The sequence below is a fragment of the Procambarus clarkii genome, chromosome 41 (genome assembly GCF_040958095.1).
Source record: "Procambarus clarkii isolate CNS0578487 chromosome 41, FALCON_Pclarkii_2.0, whole genome shotgun sequence".
Lineage (NCBI taxonomy): Eukaryota > Metazoa > Arthropoda > Malacostraca > Decapoda > Cambaridae > Procambarus > Procambarus clarkii.
The window spans coordinates 8,147,456-8,169,725 of NC_091190.1; positions in this window are offsets into that span (position 1 = coordinate 8,147,456).

Sequence of the window (22,270 nt, forward strand, 5' to 3'; positions counted from 1 at the left end):
ACCTATCATTTCTTGTTTTGGTAAAGGTGGACTGGGCAACTTGGAGAAGATACAAAATGAAGCCATGAAAATGATCTTAGGATGCCCAAGAGATGCGATGATTGAGATAATGAGGATGGAATTGAATCTCAAGAGTATTGGGGATAGAATTTCAGAGATAAATGTAGCCTCTGCAATTAGATTAATGAGAGGTGGGGGGGGGGAGGAGGGAGGGGAGCTAATGAATTGGTCCTCTCAGTTCAAAACGTATGAAGTAATGAACATTGTATCATGAAGTATAAGAAGAGAGCATATAAGAACATAAGAACAAAGATAACTGCAGAAGGCCTATTGGCCCATACGAGGCAGCTCCTATTTATAACCACCCAATCCCACTCATATACATGTCCAACCCGCGCTTGAAACAATCGAGGGACCCGACCTCCACCACGTTACGCGGTAATTGGTTCCAGAAATCAAGAACCCTGTTACCGAACCAGTATTTACCCAAGTCTTTCCTAAATCTAAACTTATCCAATTTATACCCATTGTTTCGTGTTCTGTCTTGCGTTGATACTTTTAATACCCTGTTAATATCCCCTTTGTTATGTCCATTCATCCACTTGTAAACTTCTATCATGTCACCCCTAACTCTTCGTCTTTCCAGTGAATGCAATTTAAGCTTTATTAATCTTTCTTCATATGAAAGACTTCTAATTTGGGGAATTAACTTTGTCATCCTACGCTGGACACGTTCAAGTGAATTTATATCCATTCTATAGTACGGCGACCAAAACTGAACTGCATAATCTAAATGGGGCCTAACCAGAGTAAGATGTAGCTGAAGAACCACACCAGGTGTCTTAAGAACATAAGAACAAAGGTAACTGCAGAAGGCCTATTGGCCCATACGAGGCAGCTCCTATTCTATAACCACCCAATCCCACTCATATACTTGTCCAACCCGTGCTTGAAACAATCGAGGGACCCCACCTCCACAATGTTACGCGGCAATTGGTTCCACAAATCAACAACCCTGTTACTGAACCAGTATTTACCCAAGTCTTTCCTAAATCTAAACTTATCCAATTTATACCCATTGTTTCGTGTTCTGTCCTGTGTTGATACTTTTAATACCCTACCAATATCCCCCCGGTTATGTCCATTCATCCACTTGTAAACCTCTATCATGTCACCCCTAACTCTTCGCCTTTCCAGTGAATGCAACTTAAGCTTTGTTAATCTTTCTTCATATGAAAGATTTCTAATTTGGGGAATTAACTTAGTCATCCTACGCTGGACACGTTCAAGTGAATTTATATCCATTCTATAATATGGCGACCAAAACTGAACTGCATAATCTAAATGGGGCCTAACTAGAGCAAGATATAGCTTGAGAACCACACCAGGTGTCTTGTTACTAACGCTGCGATTAATAAATCCAAGTGTCCGATTTGCCTTATTACGAACATTTATGCATTGATCCTTTTGTTTTAAATTCTTACTAATCATAACTCCCAGATCCCTTTCGCAATCCGACTTCGCAATCACAACACCATCTAGCTCGTATCTTGTAACTCTATCATCATTACCTAACCTCAGAACTTTACATTTATCAGCATTAAACTGCATCTGCCAATCCTTTGACCATTTCAAAACCCTATCTAGATCAACTTGAAGTGATAGTGAGTCCTCCTCCGAATTAATTTCCCTACCGATTTTCGTATCATCGGCAAATTTGCAAATGTTGCTACTCAAACCTGAATCTAAATCATTTATATATATTATAAATAACAGAGGTCCCAGGACAGAGCCTTGAGGCACTCCACTTACAACATTTTCCCACTCTGACTTGATTCCATTTATACTAACTCTCTGTTTCCTTTGGTATAGCCATGCCCTAATCCAGCTTAATATAGCACCCCCAATACCATGAGACTCTATCTTTTTAATCAGTCTTTCATGTGGCACTGTATCAAAAGCTTTGCTAAAGTCAAGGTATACAACATCGCAATCCTTACCACTATCAACTGCCTCAACAATGCTAGAATAAAAAGATAACAAATTTGTTAAACATGAACGGCCATTTATAAAACCATGTTGCGACTCAATTATTAATTTATGTTTTTCAAGATGAAGACGAATTTTATTTGCTATTATAGATTCGAGTAACTTTCCCACAATAGACGTTAGGCTAATTGGTCGATAGTTAGACGCAAGTGATCTATCTCCTTTCTTAAAAACTGGTATCACATTAGCAACTTTCCAAAACTCTGGCACTCTGCCTGACTCTATTGATTTATTAAATATGGTTGACAGTGGGTCACAAAGCTCCTCTTTGCATTCTTTAAGCACCCTGGCAAACACTTCATCCGGCCCTGGGGATTTGTTTGGTTTGAGTTTTACTATTTGTTTAAGAACATCCTCCCTGGTAACTGCTAAACTCGTCAACCTGTCCTCGTCCCCACCCACATAGACTTGTTCGGCTGAAGGCATATTGTTAAGTTCCTCTTTAGTAAATACAGATACAAAATATTTATTAAAAATACTACTCATCTCTTCATCACTATCTGTTATTTGACCTGTCTCAGTTTTTAATGGACCTATCCTTTCCCTAGTCTTAGTACGATATAACTGAAAAAACCCTTTAGGATTTGTCTTTGCTTGCCCTGCTATGCGAACTTCATAGTTTCTTTTTGCTTTCCTTATCTCTTTTTTAACATTTCTAACCAGTTGTACGAATTCCTGTTCTAAAGTGACCTCCCCATTTTTAATTCTTTTGTACCAAGCTCTCTTTTTACCTATAAGGTTCTTCAAATTCTTTGTTATCCACTTTGGGTCATTAGTATTCGATCTATTCAATTTGTATGGTATACTACGTTCCTGTGCTTTGTTTAGAATATTCTTAAATAAGTTATATATTGAATCCACATCGAAATCCCCATTTAAGTCACCTATCGCTGGGTTCATGTCTCGCTCCAAGACCGGCCCACACCCCATACCCAAGACTTTCCAATCAATTTGACCCAAAAAATTTCTTAGGCTATTAAAATCAGCTTTTCGAAAATCTGGCACTTTAACAGAATTTTCTCCTACTGGTCTATTCCATTCTATGCTAAATCTGATTTCTTTGTGATCACTGCTCCCTAGCTCACTCCCTATTTCGATGTCATTAATTTGCGTTTCCCTGTTAGTTAACACTAAATCTAAAATATTATTTTCCCGTGTTGGTTCCTTAATGTGTTGCGTAAGAAAGCAATCGTCAATTAATTCTAGAAAATCTTCTGCTTCACTATTCCCTGTTTTGTTCAACCAGTTTATTCCGCTAAAATTAAAGTCACCCATGACATAAATACTGTTAGATCTAGATGCTCTAGATATTTCATCCCATAGATGCTTTGCTTCCATTCTGTCTAAATTTGGTGGCCTATATATTACTCCTATTATAATATTATTAGCTTTTTCGTTTAATTCAATCCAAATAGTTTCTGTGTGTGGCTCTGTTTTGATTCCCTCTTTGAGACTACATTTCAAATTGTCCCTAACATATATGGCTACTCCACCTCCTCGTCTAATATATCTATCTGTGTGAAATAGTTTAAATCCATATATTTGATATTCAGCTAATAGTTCTCTATTTTCTACATTCATCCACGTTTCGGTAAGTGCAATAATATCTATTTTTTCTGTGCAGACAAGAGCATTTAATTCGTTAATTTTATTTCTTAGACTTCTACTGTTAGTGTAATATACCCTAAGTGAATTGTTATTTTGCGGACCTTCTCTTTCCCTGATCGTTTTGCCAATTCCTTTCTCCCACAAACACATACTTTTATTACCTCCTTCCTCCAAATCAATTCCCATACCTCTATCTACTAACAGTTTAAACCCAAACAAACACCTCTAACCACTTCTTCTAACGAGTTCGCAACAGCAACAACCCCAGCTCTCGATAGATGCACCCCATCACGAGCATACATTTCATTTCTTCCATAGAAGTGTTCCCAGTTGTCTTGTTACTAATGCTTCGATTAATAAATCCAAGTGTCCTATTCGCCTTATTACGAACATTCATGCATTGATCCTTTTGTTTTAAATTCTTACTAATCATAACTCCCAGATCCCTTTCGCAACCCGACTTCGCAATCTCAGCACCATCTAGCTCGTATCTTGTAACTCTATCATCATTACCCAGCCTCAAAACTCTACATTTATCAGCATGAAACTGCATCTGCCAATCCTTTGACCAATCTAAAACCCTATTTAGATCAACTTGAAGTGATAGCGAGTCTTCTTTCGTGTTGATTTCCCTACCATCATCTGCAAATTTGCAGATGTTGCTACTCAAACCTGAATCTAAATCATTTTATGAGTACCCTATGTTCTAATGAGTACCTTATGTTCTAATGTTATAAAGTATGATATTATTCCAGAACGTATTGCTATGCCTAAGAGACAATTCACAATACCATGGGAGGAGTGTAACGTATGTAGTAATTATTCCTTGCAAAAAGAAAAAAGAAAAAAAGTGTGTATGACATAGGAGAGCTGAGGGCAACATATGATTGTATAATTAGAAAATTCCCTACAGAAAACACTCTACATGTGTATATTGTGATGGGTCAGTAGCTAGGGATGGGAAGGCAGGATGTGGAGTCTTGATCAGGGAGTACACTGACATCGGCACTGTAGATACTGTTATTGAACACCGCTTAACTGACAATGTCTCTTCAACGCAGGCTGAACTTCAAGGTGTATTAGTAGGATTACAAAAAGTAGTCAAATGTAGTAAAAAATGCCTGCTTTTTTATTGACAGTAGAGGAGCGTTAGAGTCTTTAAATGGCAGGCGACCAGTTTACCAGAATATTGTGATCGAGTGTAGAGAGAATGTTAAGAAATTATAAAAAACTGGGTATAAAGTAAGATTCATGTGGATCCCTTCACATGTGGGAATATTGTTGAATGAGGTAGTTGATGACATAGCGAAGAGAGCCACGGAAAAAACTCTTGCTGATGTATGTCAGCTAACTTTGAAACAAATAAAAACAAGATTCAAGATGATGCAAAGGTTAAGAGAATGGCAATGGTGGCCAGCAGTAACACATTTAAGAATTATGCAAAAATAAATACAAATCCAGCCTTTGCTTATCATAAAGGCAAGTCTACTTGGAAAGATTCAATTTACATGAGATTAAGATTAGGATACAAATATATCTGGCAATACGGTGATGATGTCAGTGAAAAGGATAAGGAGTTTAAATTATGTAGTATGCCGCACGCCCACACCTTAGAACATTATGTATTAGTGTCAACTTATTGATAACTAAAGAAATAAGGAAGTAAGAAGTGCACCACATCAAATTGTTTGGATGTGTGATAATGGTATGATAGACAGAATACTTGGAGCTACAAGAATTTGGGATAAAAATAAATAAAGTACTTCGTACGTGCCAATTGGCATTCTGCACTTTCTTGTTCCCTGTTGATGTTGTGTATCCAGCTGGGTGTTTACATCTCACCCCGGGAAGATATAAATATGTGAAGAGTGAATCTGTTCAATCAGAGCCACGCAACGCGAGCGAGTGATGTCCTCTTACATTCTTAGTGTGTTGAAGGTCAAAACTTTGTGCGACAAGGCTGCTGATCAGCAATAGTACATCTCCACTTTGTAGCTTCGTCCAGAAAGAAGATAGCGACGATGGAACGACTAAGTAACCGACTTAGGGAGACTTGGAAATCGCCCCATGTAACCAGCGATGCCGCCGGAAGATCCGCGGCCAGCGGTACCCTCCCATCAACCCAAGCGTCAACCACACCAGGGAAAGAATCCACTAAAGAAGACAATTCTTTGTGCAAATCGCCATCCTTCTTTGGCATCAACATCAACCGGAACTGGTTCTGCAAAAGCTGTCGACGTCCACGGGAGGAATGCGGTTGTCTTTGTAATATCAATTAGGATGGTTGAGAAGACAACCAAATCGTCGACTGGCCTTTGGCAATTGGTGAATACTAATTGTAACAATACCGGCAGCGACATGTTATTATTAATTGAAAATAATCAGACTAGTAATTTGAATTTATAATATATCCATATTTTTTACTTTAAGGAAAGAATGTGGTAATAATTAGCATTGAACTGGCATGTCTGGACTCCAGAAACACGTCCAAATGTGATGTCCATTCCACTCAGTGCAATATTTTATTCATGTGTACATCACGTTATTGTGATATAATTGTAGGTGCAATGTTTGCTGTTATCGACGGGAGACATCTCCCGTCACGCAGGGTGCAGTCGCACCTCCACAGATCTCCAGAATCATCTATTGATACTGGAAATGGCTCAAAAGGGCCACCACTTATGGGCTATTCATGCCCAAGCCACCTTTTGGGTGGCTTAATCTTCTCTCTCTCTCATGCTGTTATCCTGTTAATACCTGCATGATGCTGTACATCATGCGGGTATTTGCCAAGAATATTTAAAAAGTAAATTTTTTGTCTTAAATTTCTGAAATTCTCCATTTGCTTTATTCCTCAAAATATAAAATATATAATTGTTTAATAAAGATAGTTTGTATATAAAGATGTCTTTAATTACCATAAAATCACCACTTGGTCCGGGAGACATCTCCCGTCACGCAGGGTGCAGTTGCACCTCCACAGATCTCCAGTATCAGCTCTTGATACTGGTAATGGCTCAAAAGGGCCACCACTTACGGGCTATTCATGCCCGTGCCACCTTTTCGATGGTTTAATCGTCATCTTGGACACATTTATGGGAGACATCTCCCGTCACGCTGAGTGCACTTGCACCTCCACAGATCTCCAGTATCAGCTCTTGATACTGGTGATGGCTCGAAAGGGCCACCACTTACGAGCTATTCATGCCCGTGCCATCTTTTGGGTGGCTTCATCTTCATCTTCTTCATCTGTTTAAAACACGGGAGACATCTCCCGTCACGCTGGGTGCAGTCGCACCTCCACAGATCTCCAGTATCATCTATTGATACTGGTGATGGCTCAAAAGGGCCACCACTTACCAATTCATGCCCGTGCCACCTATTGGGTGGCTTCATCTTCATCTTAACACATTCACAAGGGAGACATCTCCCATCAAGCAGGGTGCATTCGCACCTCCACAGATCTCCAGTATCAGCTCTTGATACTGGTAATGGCTTAAAATGGCCACCACTTACGGGCTATTCATGCCCGTGCCACCTTTTGGGTGGCTTAATCTTCATCATCATCATCAGCTGAAATTACACCACTTGGTCCGGGAGACATCTCCCGTCACGCAGGGTGCAGTTGCACCTCCACAGATCTCCAGTATCAGCTCTTGATACTGGTAATGGCTCAAAAGGGCCACCACTTACGGGCTATTCATGCCCGTGCCACCTTTTCGATGGTTTAATCGTCATCTTGGACACGTTTATGGGAGACATCTCCCGTCACGCTGAGTGCACTTGCACCTCCACAGATCTCCAGTATCAGCTCTTGATACTGGTGATGGCTCGAAAGGGCCACCACTTACGAGCTATTCATGCCCGTGCCATCTTTTGGGTGGCTTCATCTTCATCTTCTTCATCTGTTTAAAACACGGGAGACATCTCCCGTCACGCTGGGTGCAGTCGCACCTCCACAGATCTCCAGTATCATCTATTGATACTGGTGATGGCTCAAAAGGGCCACCACTTACCAATTCATGCCCGTGCCACCTATTGGGTGGCTTCATCTTCATCTTAACACATTCACAAGGGAGACATCTCCCATCATGCAGGGTGCATTCGCACCTCCACAGATCTCCAGTATCAGCTCTTGATACTGGTAATGGCTTAAAATGGCCACCACTTACGGGCTATTCATGCCCGTGCCACCTTTTGGGTGGCTTAATCTTCATCATCATCATCAGCTGAAATTACACCACTTGGTCCGGGAGACATCTCCCGTCACGCAGGGTGCAGTTGCACCTCCACAGATCTCCAGTATCAGCTCTTGATACTGGTAATGGCTCAAAAGGGCCACCACTTACGGGCTATTCATGCCCGTGCCACCTTTTCGATGGTTTAATCGTCATCTTGGACACATTTATGGGAGACATCTCCCGTCACGCTGAGTGCACTTGCACCTCCACAGATCTCCAGTATCAGCTCTTGATACTGGTGATGGCTCGAAAGGGCCACCACTTACGAGCTATTCATGCCCGTGCCATCTTTTGGGTGGCTTCATCTTCATCTTCTTCATCTGTTTAAAACACGGGAGACATCTCCCGTCACGCTGGGTGCAGTCGCACCTCCACAGATCTCCAGTATCATCTATTGATACTGGTGATGGCTCAAAAGGGCCACCACTTACCAATTCATGCCCGTGCCACCTATTGGGTGGCTTCATCTTCATCTTAACACATTCACAAGGGAGACATCTCCCATCATGCAGGGTGCATTCGCACCTCCACAGATCTCCAGTATCAGCTCTTGATACTGGTAATGGCTTAAAATGGCCACCACTTACGGGCTATTCATGCCCGTGCCACCTTTTGGGTGGCTTAATCTTCATCATCATCATCAGCTGAAATTACACCACTTGGTCCGGGAGACATCTCCCGTCACGCAGGGTGCAGTTGCACCTCCACAGATCTCCAGTATCAGCTCTTGATACTGGTAATGGCTCAAAAGGGCCACCACTTACGGGCTATTCATGCCCGTGCCACCTTTTCGATGGTTTAATCGTCATCTTGGACACATTTATGGGAGACATCTCCCGTCACGCTGAGTGCACTTGCACCTCCACAGATCTCCAGTATCAGCTCTTGATACTGGTGATGGCTCGAAAGGGCCACCACTTACGAGCTATTCATGCCCGTGCCATCTTTTGGGTGGCTTCATCTTCATCTTCTTCATCTGTTTAAAACACGGGAGACATCTCCCGTCACGCTGGGTGCAGTCGCACCTCCACAGATCTCCAGTATCATCTATTGATACTGGTGATGGCTCAAAAGGGCCACCACTTACCAATTCATGCCCGTGCCACCTATTGGGTGGCTTCATCTTCATCTTAACACATTCACAAGGGAGACATCTCCCATCATGCAGGGTGCATTCGCACCTCCACAGATCTCCAGTATCAGCTCTTGATACTGGTAATGGCTTAAAATGGCCACCACTTACGGGCTATTCATGCCCGTGCCACCTTTTGGGTGGCTTAATCTTCATCATCATTACCATAAAATGACAGTGTGTGCCTGAAGAGTTATAGAGCGTTTACCGTTTTACCGTTCGAGTCCGTTTACCTGGTTGATGGGGTTCTGGGCTTCTACTCCCCAAGCCCGGCCCGGGGCCAGACTTGACTTGTGAGAGTTTGGTCCACCAGGCTGTTGCTTGGAGCAACAGGCCCACATACCCACCTGTGGTGTTTGTGTGTTACTGAGGAAGTCTTGGTTGTAGGGTTGATGTAAAGTCATGACTTGGTTACTGACTTTAATACTTAATATGATTACATGACTAGTAGCTACCAAGCTTGGCTGGCGTCCTGTACTTGTTTTACCTTCTCTCTCTCTCTCTCTGGCGCCTCAGCCGCCGCACATAGAAAACGGATGGTACCATTTTCTGTGAACATGACATCCCTCCTTTTCTTTAAAAAGAATGAATACAGGATGTCTACCATGCTTGTAGCACAAAGCAAAGTTATTGACACAAAGTAAGCTATTACCATATCAAGAGATACTGCATATATTTAACATTAATTAAGCACACAAAGAATTTAAACAACTTAATCTTTTCCACAAAGGATTTCAATGTTAAAAATACATATGCAATGTTAAACAAACATGAAAGAAACTGTACTACAAAGTTACAAAATATTGAATGAGATATCTGCATTATTCAAACAATATTAAATTTAGTTTAGCACAATAAGTAAATACTTTTCATTACATAGGAACACAATTAATCATCAAATCGTGTAGGGCGTTTAACATAACGTTTAGGACGAGAGTCCTTAAATGCAATAACATCCCTTGATGAATTGTTTGTCGGGTTATAACTATTTTTTTCTTTTTCTTTTGCACGACTTTGCACTTCATCATTTTCTACACTAGTTGGAATCACTTTGAAATAAGCCATATTACGTGTTATACTATGATCTCTATTACTAGCTGTTACCATAGTTCCTTTTACACTAATCACTTTATATGGTTTTGTATCATACGGCATATCTAACTTTCCCTCTTTTTTCTTTTTAACGAGAACAGTGTCACCAACCTTTATGAACTGTTCCTTTGCACGTTGATCATGAGCAATTTTCATTTTGCCCTTGGCTAGTGCATCCTTCTGAGCGAGACGTTTATCCGTTACCTCGGCTGGCATGACGGGTAGTGCGATTATCATAGGACGTCCAAATAAAAGTTCGCCAGGCGACTTGCCCAGTGTTCCATGTGGTGTTGCACGGTAGTTCCTGAGAAAAGCATACATAGCTTGTTTCCAGGATCGTCCTTCGGCATGAGCACAGCGTACCGCTTTCATGAGAGGTTGCATGAATCTCTCAACTTCTCCATTTGCTTGAGGATGTAGTGGCATCACACGGCGGTGTTTGAATCCAATATGCTCAGCAAAGTTGACAAAGTCTTGTCCATTGAATGGCGGTCCATTGTCCGTCTTGACAACTTCAGGAATGCCAAAGTTTGAAAAGATCTTGTCAAGTTTCGGGATGACGGCCTTTGCAGATGTGGAATTGATGATTTCTACTTCTGGATAACGTGAGTGATCATCAATGACTACCATCAAGTACTCTCCAGTTGGTAGTGGTCCGCAGAAGTCCATTGATACTTCCGTCCATGGTGCAGCAGGTAGTGGTGAAGGTTGTAGAGGTGTTGGTCTTGAAGTATCCACTGCAGCTTGGCAAGGGACACAGGCATCATGCATATCCTTTGCTTGACGATCAATGCCAGGAAACCACACCTTTTCTCGTAGCAGCTGTTTGGTCCTAACAAGACCTTGGTGTCCTTGATGTGCAAGCTTCAGAGCACGTTGCTGGAGAACAGCTGGAATAACGATACGAGTACCTCGCAGCACAGTGTCGCGTTGTTGCGTAACACTTAATTCTGTCTGGATGCGTTCAAGTGCTTTGAATGCATCTTGGTCAACTCCTGAGGGTGGGATGCGTGGAAACTTTTTCTTAGTCAATGCATCCACTGTTGCTTGCAGAGTTGGGTCCTCTAGGGTTGCAGTACGGATTTCATCAAGAGTAAGAGCCTTAGGGACTGCATCACAGGTTACAGAGTGTACATATTCCTCGGCAACTTGCTGATGCTTGGTGATGGTGAAACTGTTGGCAGGATGTCGACTGATGTAATCAGCGGGATTGCCTGCACCCGGCTTGTATTTCACCGTAAAGTTGAATGGTTGCAGACGAAGAGCCCATCTCTCAATGCGAGCTGGTGGTTTGGACTTTGGATTATTGAAGATGGTCTCCAACGGTTTGTGGTCAGTGACCATCGTGGTGAAGGGCGCACCAAGCAGATACACATTGAAGTGTTCACAGCCCCATACAAGAGCAAGGGCTTCCTTCTCTGTCTGACTGTATCGTTGCTCAACATCTGTGAGAGAACGGCTGGCGTAGGCAATTACTACTCTGGAATCTGGTTGACCAGGTTTGTGTTGGGCTAAAACAGCACCTAATCCAACAGGACTAGCATCCACCGTTAACTCAGTGTCCATTGATGGATCAAAGTATGCAGCAGTCGCATTCTCTACTAGTGCATTTTTCACAGCATCAAATGCATTTTGCTCGATATCGCTCCAGTACCATGATGCATTTTTCTTCAGGAGCTCACGTAGAGGCTTTGTAATGGTAGCAAAATCTGGAATGAAGCGAGAACAGTAGTTTGCCATTCCCAGAAAACTATGTACTTCAGTGGACGTTGAAGGAGGTGCAGCATTCTTGATATCTGCAACTTTCTTAGGATCTGGAGACAGACCTTTGTCACTAAGTACATGTCCAAAGAATTCAATTTTATGTTGATTGAACTCACACTTTGCTCGGCTTAACGTCAAATTCTTTTCTCGTAAGCGTTGCAATGTTGCACGAAGAGCTTTGTCGTGTTCAGCTTGGGTACGGCCATAAACAATGATGTCATCAGACATGTTGTCAGCATTAGGTATGTCTTGCAATACCTGGCTGATAATGTGCTGGTATACCTCGGCAGCACTATTAATACCAAAACTCAGGCGCTTGTACCTATACAGACCTCGATGTGTCGTAAACGTTGTGATGAATCGACTCTCCTCATCAAGTTCAAGCTGATGATAGCCCTTGTTTAAATCTAACTTGCTGAATACAGTTGCACCATTCAAGCGGTAGATCATATAATCTACAGTGGGTGTAGGATGGCGTTCACGCATTATTGCCTTGTTGGGAACACGCATGTCCACACAAATGCGTATCTCATCTGGATTCTTCGGCTTTGGTGGAGTGACAATTGGGCTTACCCATGGTGTTGGGCCTGTTACTGGTTCAATGATATCTAGTTCCATCAGCCTATCCAGTTCGGCATCAACTTTCTTGCGAGTTTGGAATGGTTGTCGGCGATGTGGTTGGGCAACTGGAATTACATCTGGGTTGATATGCAGATGTACTTTGCTATCAGTATAACAACCTATGGATTTAAATCGATCAGAAAATTCAGCAACAATAGCATCAACATTGTTTGCAGATTCCACTGCTACAGCATTAGAAAGCTGAAGTAGCCCCAATTTGGTTGAAGTCTTGTAACTGAGTAAAGAATCCTTTGCATTCCTAACAACATGGAATGTAGTAATGAGCATTGCATTCTTTGACTTAATCTCTACAGTGAAAGTTCCAATCACTGGCAAGGCTACCTTTGAAGCATAGGCAGTGGCTTTGCCATTATAGTTCTCAAGCTTTGGGAACTGTTTTTTAAATTTTTCATAGTGGCACTCAGCAATGGTGTCAATGTTTGATCCAGTGTCAATGAGAACTTTGAGACAAATACCAGCAATATATACTATAGTCTCTGGGTTGTTTGGAAGATCATTCCATTCTGTGATTGCTTGTACTCCATAAGTATAATCACATTCACTGTCATCTGAGACTGGTTGTAATGAAATGTTGTCTTGTACATTATTAACATTCTGGATATGAGGTGCAATATTGTGTTTACCACCTCGACCCCTATGACCTGATCCTCGTACAGTGCTTTTATTCACTAACTGTAGTTTCTTTAGTGCGGAACGACACATAGCACCAAAATGACCCAGTTTTCCACACTCATAGCACTTCTTACCTTGAGCAGGACAAACATTATCTTGGTGTGGGTAGTCTCCTCCACAATTGTAACATTTATTGTTGACACCCTCTGATGTGGGTCGTTGTGACTGCTTGAGCCTTGTTCCTTGACCCCAGTTGTGACGTGGTTCTCGGCTAAATTTACTGTTAGGTTTGGCATGATATCTTCTTTGATTACGATGTCCTCCCTGAACTTTACATACCTCATCACTGTTAGTAACAGTGGCAGAACCGTTATTGGCACTGCACTCCATGACACGAGCATCACGTGCAGCATCTTCCATTCGACGAGCAATATCCAGTATCTTGGTAAGAGAACTTTCATCATCAACAAGTTCTAGAGCTCTTCGACGAAGACGTGTAGATGTGCATGTTTCAATTATTTGCTGTTTGATTTCTTTGTCAACATCAGCAAACTCACAATGGGCTGCTAAACCCTGCAGACGTGTGTGGTATTGATCCACAGTTTCATTAGAGAGTTGTTTTGCTCTCCTGAAATGCATAATTTCCATAGCAGTATTTTGCCTTGGTTTGAAATGCTCTGTTAGTTTGGCTTTGGCAGTGTCATAATCTTTGGCACCACCAGTGTCTTTCAGTGTGTCAAAGATGTCACAAACTCTATCACCTGCATAATGAAGTAGAAAGGCACGCTTTCTTTCAGCACTTTTGATGTCAGAAACTATCAACAAATTTTCAAACTTTTTAAGCCATTTGACCCACCTCTGTGACAGGTTTGTCTGGTCACAGTCAGGATCAAATGCAGGAAACTGAGGTATATTTGCCATTTTTACTGAATAAATGTAACTTATCACTTAAATGTTCCTCAGAATATTAAACACTTACTGCACTGTATATGTTAGTCTAGAATTCACTGTAATTACTTTAATTTTGCAAAGCACACAAGCATTTTAATGCAAAAGTTCACAACAGTGCACACTATAGCAGCAACTGACTTCTTACCTAGCCCTTGTGTACATGTGTTGTTCCTACTCACAGCAGCAGCACAGCAGTTGGCACAGCAGTTGGTACAGCAGCAGTTGGTACAGCAGTTGGTGCAGCAGTTGGTACAGCAGTCAGTTCAGTGTGATGAATTTTGTAGCACGAAGCGTCGTTTCGTAACCAAAACATCAGGTTTTGTACACATCAAAGCGTCGTTTCGTACACAACGTCGGCAGATTCCTCAGTACTGTTTCTTCAGCACAGCTTGGGTAGCACACAGCTTGGGTAGCACACAGCATCGGTTAGCACACAGCATCGTTTAGCACACAGCATTGGTTAGCACACAGCATCGGTTAGCATACAGCATCGGGTATGGCGCTCACAGTTTCTCTTCCTCCTCCAGGCAGCATGCTTCTCCCTTGTGTTTGAAACTGAACAAATACCTGCATTCACAGTTCATCCTCGTCGCCAATGTGGTGTTTGTGTGTTACTGAGGAAGTCTTGGTTGTAGGGTTGATGTAAAGTCATGACTTGGTTACTGACTTTAATACTTAATATGATTACATGACTAGTAGCTACCAAGCTTGGCTGGCGTCCTGTACTTGTTTTACCTTCTCTCTCTCTCTCTCTCTGGCGCCTCAGCCGCCGCACATAGAAAACGGATGGTACCATTTTCTGTGAACATGACACCACCCTAGCCCGGTTGGTCCGGCACTCCTTGGAGGAAACAATCTAGTTTCCTCTTGAAGATGTCCACGGTTGCTCCTGTAACATTTCTGATGCTCGCTGGTGGGACGCTGAACAACCGTGGACCTCTGATGTTCATACAGTGTTCTCTGATTGTGCCTATGGCACCTCTGCTCTTCACTGGTTCTATTCTGCATTTTCTTCGTACATGTCGTTCACTCCAGTACGTTGTTATTTTACTGTGCAGATTTGGGACCTGTCCCTCCAGAATTTTCCATGTATAGAATGTATTCTGTATTCCATGTATTTGTATCTCTCTCGTCTACTTTCTAGTGAGTACATTTGGAGAGCTTTGAGACGATCCCAATAATTTAGGTGCTTTATCTCGTCTATGCGTACCGCATATGTTCTCTGTATTCCTTCAACTTCCCCTGCTCTGAAGGGGGAAGTGAGTACTGAGCAGTACTCAAGATGGGACAACACAAGTGATTTGAAGAGTACAACCATTGTGGACTCTGGACTTGAAGATACTCGTAATCCATCCTATCATTTTTCTGGCTGACGCAATACTTGCTTGGTTATACTCCCTAAACGTTAGGTCGTCGGACATCATTATTCCCAAATACTTGACATGCTGTTTTCCCTTCTATAGGCAGATTCGATTGTGTTTTGTACCTTGTATTATGTTTAAGATCCTCATTTTTGCCGTATCTGAGTACCTGGAATTTATCACCGTTAAACATCACGTTATTTTCTGCTGCCCAATCGAAAACTTTGTTAATATCTGTTTGTAGTTTATCAATGTCTTCAGAAGAGGTGATGCTGATTTTTGTATCATGACACGAAGCTGTGACTTGTGTTTTTGTCTATATCTGATATGAGAATAAGGAACAGCAGTGGTGCAAGGACTGTGCCTTGAGGTACAGAGCTTTTAACTGCGCTCGGACTCGATTTTACTTGATTGACTGTTACTCTTTTTGTTCTGTTCGACAAGTTTAATACTTTACCAGGGTATTAGTTATACCCTGCTCTGAAGTTATAGTTATACTCTGCTCTGACCTCATTTTGTGTGCCTCAAATCTGTGTATACGATGTTTTTCCTCTAATGCCTCAGTGATTTTGTCATAGTGGTCAAGTAGCTGTGAGAGGCATGATCTTCCTGCTCTAAATCCATGCTGGCCTGGATTGTGGAGGTTATTGGTTTCCGATGTAACACTGTAAAAGTGTTTGGTTTAGTTTAATACATACATAGAGTACATGAGTCACAGACAGGGATTAGAGAAGGCGCCAGTTTGTCCACCGGAAAGTCACACGTCTAAGAGTTAATGACCCCAAGTGACCTGAGGTCAGATCATGCGAATTTCACCTTACTTCTACTAATCTCTATTGGGGAACCTAGTAGCTAACTCCGCCCACAAGTAGATAGCCTCCGGCTTTCTACCAAGCCACTCCTTAAACGTCGGCAAGTTTGAAGGCTACCAGGCTCCACTTAAGAGATTAGTAGAAGTAAGGTGAAATTCGCATGATCTGACCTCAGGTCACTTGGGGTCATTAACTCTTAGACGTGTGACTTTCCGGTGGACAAACTGGCGCCTTCTCTAATCCCTGTCTGTGACTCATGTACTCTATGTATGTATTAAACTAAACCAAACACTTTTACAGTGTTACATCTCCCCTTCTCCCCGAAATGAAGTTTTTGCAACACTGCTAAAGCAAGCTAGCTGTGTGCAACAACTTTATTAACGAAAAAAAAAATACATCCTAGCTAAACAAATATACATCTTCCTATTCTAAAAAAATGAAATATGTAGACAGACGTCCATTGTCTCTGGCTGGGCGACGTCACTGCTTGGTCTTGTAGATAATCCTGTACCACATTTCTTCAACACAACTGCCTCCGTCGCTTCCTCCGGTTGTTGGGCGTCGTTAACGCCCAACAACCCTTGGTCAACCAGAAAGCCGTTACTACTTGAACTGCGCACAGGACCGTGGAATTCGGTTGTCCCAGCTGATCTGTAATTGGCCCTACGTCAGTCACCATGAGAGACGTATATTGGGGTTCTTCACAGCTATAGGGACTACAAGTTTCGAGACCTTCATATAGTTGCCAACAGTAGAAATCCCATCCTACTCTTCTTCCTCCCTGTTGCTCCAGTACGCCTCCTTCAGAGAGCTACTTCTGACAGCCACATCAAGTCCGCACGACACAGGAAGAATCACTCAACAAAGCATGTTGCTCTGTTGCTTGCAGGAGGGGCGGCCAGTTAAGGCAAACGATCCTGTCTTGCAATTACGCTCCATGCAATGGAGCTGACACCAGCAAGGGACACTAGGCATCGTGTCTCACTCAGCTTGTCTTCTCTTCTCTCTTCTTTCTTCTCTCTTCCTCCTCCCATGGGTCTTTGACAAGCGACTTGGGGTCCGTCCGTCCTGGAGTCCATCCTGGGTAGACCGATGTTGGTGGGACAGACTGGAGTCGTTGTTGTTCCTCTTCTATCTTTATTATGTCTGCATAATAACAACCCCAGGTCGTCTGCAGAACGACCTGGGGTCCACTGGGGGTCCGTCCGTCTTGGGGTCCACTGAGGTCCGTCCGTCCTGGGGTCCACTGGGTAGACCAATGTTGACCGACCGAGAGAGCTGCATCTTGGGGTCCCCGGGGTGGTGGTGGTGGAACCATGACCTCCAGGTAGTGGCTGGTCGTGGTGGTGGTGAGGAACGCCCCTGAGTGTGGTACACAGCAGCCGTCTCCCTCTTTTGTATGTGTGTCTCTCCTCTCTTCTGGCTCCCACCTGTGGATGAACAGAAAGGCGACAATACCCGTGTTCCATGCTGTTGTGTGACCCTGTAGTTTGTATAGGGTTTACACAGTCCAGTCATACCGCTCTCCTCCTGGCAGAGCGGTATGTACCTTTAACTGTTTAACTTAACTGTACCTTTCCTAATCTTAAGTACATAATTAACCGTTACTCCCACCCTTAACCTACAGCCACCTACGTGACCCAGAGTGTTTCCCTAGCTTCTCCGCCGGTCAACAACTCAAAACTGTTGCCACCCCTGTGACCAGACTATCTAACGTCGAGCGTCCCCAACGTGAAGTCTACTGACATACTAAGCCTCCCCCTAGCATGCTGTACAATACCAGTAAACCTCGGGTTATTGCGTTCAAATGGAGTAAAACAGTCGATCGCAATAATCTGAGCAGAACCACAACTTAATACAGCTTAATAACTACACCTGCCATTCCCCAACTGACCTGGAGACCAGCGGTGGCTGGGTGTCCCCGTGGGACATGCGAGGTCACCTGTCACACTCAGGTGAGCTCCACTACCAACACCGCTAAGTTTCAAAATCACCAAATCTTATCACTAACATTAATCACTACACACGCAAGTTCTGGTGAACATTCCCTGAACACCACAAAACTCACAAAATCACTAAACCACAACACCAGAGAATCACAATCTCCTAACCTGAAAACTCGCTAAATCGCGAAAGTAAAACACCTGTCAAGATCTCCCTGATAGCGCCTGAGCGGCAAAAGACACGTGGGACTGAACAATGTTAAAATAACACCAACTACCTACAACATTGTTCAACACCGCTGCCACCATTGTAACGGGGGGTGGGGGGAAATAGCTCTATCTTGTCCATTATTCCACCCCCCAGTTAACTATCGAGGCCGGGGGAAACAGCTCTCTCTAGTCCGTTATCCCGTCCCCAGTTAGCTAACTATTCTAGAGCACCCTCCAGAGTTCCTAAGGCAACCTCTCTCGTTCAACACCTTGTAACCTAGGTATTTGACTACCTAGGTGCTAAGACTACATGGCGCCGTCACTTGATCAGTTACCCGAAACTCTAGAGAGAACTCTAGAATACAGAATCATTGCCACAAACGTATAAGAGAAAACGAAAGGAAAGAAATGAATAGTGAAGTAATTAGTGAGGGTTTGGGGTGAGAGAGGTAGAGAGGTGGGAGGAGCGAGGAGGGTCATTAGTTGAAAGTGAGAGGGAGAGGGGTAGAGGGAGAGGTGTAGATAGGTAGAAGGAGAAGAGTAGATAGTAGAAGACGAAATGCTGCCACCATCCATTCATGATCATTACATACAAGACAAGGAATGGAACTTGTCTGTATCAAAATATTCTCAAAAGATGTTATTACCATGTATCAACTCCAAACATGTACTCATTAATATCATGAAACCAGTAACCACAGAGGCTTTCTCACCTCAACTCAAAGCTCTAGGGAACAAAGTTAAACACAATTTAAATAATAAATTCATAATTATATTTCACATGAAGTATCATAATTTAGCAATTCAATTAAAATGTTCCAGTTTAATTAATATGCAAAGTGTTATGTTTACTTATGCAAAGTTTAATATGCAAAGTGAGTCATCATCCAAGAATTCGAGAACCCTACAACTTGACTGCCCCTGATCATCACACAACATATGTAAACACGACCAAGTCACCTTACTGCTCAACTCACCAAGTGTCTCTGCCTATAGCTGGATAGAGGGGGGGGGGGGTCTGTAGTTGACAGAGACTCCCGCCCTGCCGGCCGACAGCCTCCCTGCTAGGGCTGTCTCCTTTGCTCTGCTGACTGCCGTTCTGTCTGTTAATGCTTAATGCTCTCGAATCGGTAGTTCTGATAGTATATAGTGTTCTGATAGTAGATAGTGAATCGGTAGTTCTCCGAGTATTTATTGGGGAACCTCGTAGCTAACTCCGCCCACAAGTAGATAGCCTCCGGCTTTCTACCAAGCCACTCCTTAAACGTCGGCAAGTTTGAAGGCTACCAGGCTCCACTTAAGAGATTAGTAGAAGTAAGGTGAAATTCGCATGATCTGACCTCAGGTCACTTGGGGTCATTAACTCTTAGACGTGTGACTTTCCGGTGGACAAACTGGCGCCTTCTCTAATCCCTGTCTGTGACTCATGTACTCTATGTATGTATTAAACTAAACCAAACACTTTTACAGTGTTACATAGTGACCTGACTCCTGATTACTCTTTCAAATACTTTTATTATGTGGGACGTTAGTGCCACATAATAAAAGTATTCTTGGTCTATAATTCTTTGCCAATGCTTTGCTACCACCTTTGTGTAGAGGGGCAATGTCTTGTCAGCATCTTGTCTGATGCTGCTTTAAGCGCATCTGGTATCTCCCCTGTGTCCAAGCTGTTCCTCCACACTATACTGAGTGCCTGTGCTCTGCATTTCTTTATAAATATTGAATTCCGGGGCTGAGTGCATGGGCATATTGTCAATTTCTCTTTCAAAATCTGCCACGCTCGTGTTGATATCAGTTATATTTACAGGTGTTTAAGTATCATTCATAAAGAAATTGTCCGAATCTTCCACTTTCATGCTGAGTATCGGAGTGCTAAACATGTCTTCATACTGCTTTTTTAGGATTTCACTAATTTCTGTCATCCTCAGTGTATGAACCTGAGGTCTATATAATACGAATAGGTCCAATACTGGCAGTGGATTTTGCTTTTGATTTAGCATATGTGAAGAAATATTTTGGGTTTTCCTTTATTTCTTGAATTGCTTTCTTCAGTCTGATAGGAATGCTTCAGTCTCTGTTCGTTTGTTCAATCTCCCTGTTTAAGTTATTTCTTCTCTGTATGGAGAAGTCGTGTCTGCTTAAGCATTTCCGTTAATTTCTTCCTCCTTTTGTAATGTCGTCTGCGTTCTCTTTCTACATTTGACCTCTTTCTGGCGTTCCTCAAAGGAGCATGTTTCAGACAGACTTCATCATGCTTCTATTTTTTTTTTTTTCAGTTTTTTTTTTACAGTTTTTCTATTCCCTGTGTAGGATTTTTATTTCTTAGAACATTTTCCCATTGAATGTTTGTAAGTTCCCTGTTTATTTTCTGTTCCCTGTTTCTGAAAGTTCGCTGTTTATTTTATTTTTATTTTATTATATTATTCCCTGTTTATCCTCTTATTATTAAAATTGAATTTATTGAATAGCCCTTCTCACTTGTTGTTTCTCTTGGTTTCTCTCTGATTAGCTCTTCATTGTTCGTGAATATCAGGTCCAGCGTGTTTTCGTTCCTAGTTGGTTCTGTAATCTGCTGACTGAGCGAGAATTTGTCACCGAATCAGTAGAGTCAGTAGTTCTCTGACCTGTGGTTGGTTATTTCCAGGCTGACTTCCTGCTATGATGTTATTGTTTACTATTCTCCATTTTAAACTGGGTAGATTGAAGTCTCCAAGGAAGATGATATCTGGTACTGGGTTTGCTAGGTTATCAAGGATATTCTCTATTTTGTGGATCTGTTCAGTGAATTCCTCAACTGGCGGTTTGTATATTAAAATAATAAGTAGATTGATAGATTGATAAAGATTAAGCCACCCAAGAGGTGGCACGGGCATGAATAGCCCGTAAGTGGTACAATTTTTTTTTCTCAGTATTCTGAGGTTGCATTTAACCATCAGGCTGTTATCGTGGGGGAGGATACTGCTTCACAGTCTTTATGAGGGTGTCCAGCTGCTGGACACCTTTGTTGACCAGGAGAGTGGCTGTGTTGATGGCTTCAGGGTGGCCACTGCATGATTCAGGAACTCTTAAAGCTCTTCTAAGGTCATTGGTTGCTTCACATTCCAGAAGATAGTGAAGTAATGGCTTTTCTGTGACAGTTTGGCAGAAGATGCACTCTCTCTGTCGGGGTTCACCAATCTCCCAGTTGCATCTGTAACCTAGACGTAGTCTATATAGCCTAACTGCTATTTCCCTGTGGATTCCTTTTGGGATATTTAACCTTTCTAATTTGGTTGCCTGAAGATACCATGTTGCAGATGGCGAACCTTCAGCTATTCTCTGGTGTAGGTAGGCTTTGTTGAGATGTGAGAGTTTTTTGGTGATGATGTTTTTTATGTTCTCTAGGCTGGGTTGAATTGTTTTATGTATCACTGGATGACGAGTTGCCAATTTAGCAATTTCATCAGCTTTTTCATTTAATGGCATTTCAATATGGGATGGGATCCAGTTTAAAGTTATGTTGAGGCCTTTGCCTTTAGCGACTTCTCTTTGATACAAAATGGTGGTAATTATTTCCACATTATCTTTCCACTGTTTTTGTCCTAGTATTTGAAGTGCAGCTTTTGAGTCTGTGTGTATGATTGCATTTTGAGTGTTTTGTGCAATCACATATGCGAATGCCTGTTGTATGGCAAACAGCTCAGTTTGGGTTGATGATACTAGTCCTCCCAGTCTCCAATATGCCTGAACGCTGGTCGTGCAAAGAGCAGCGCCAGCACTCTCATTTTCTGTGTCCACCGATCCGTCTGTGAAGATGTGGGTGGCTCCTGCTACTGTTATGCTATATGCATATACATTTGCAGGCTATACA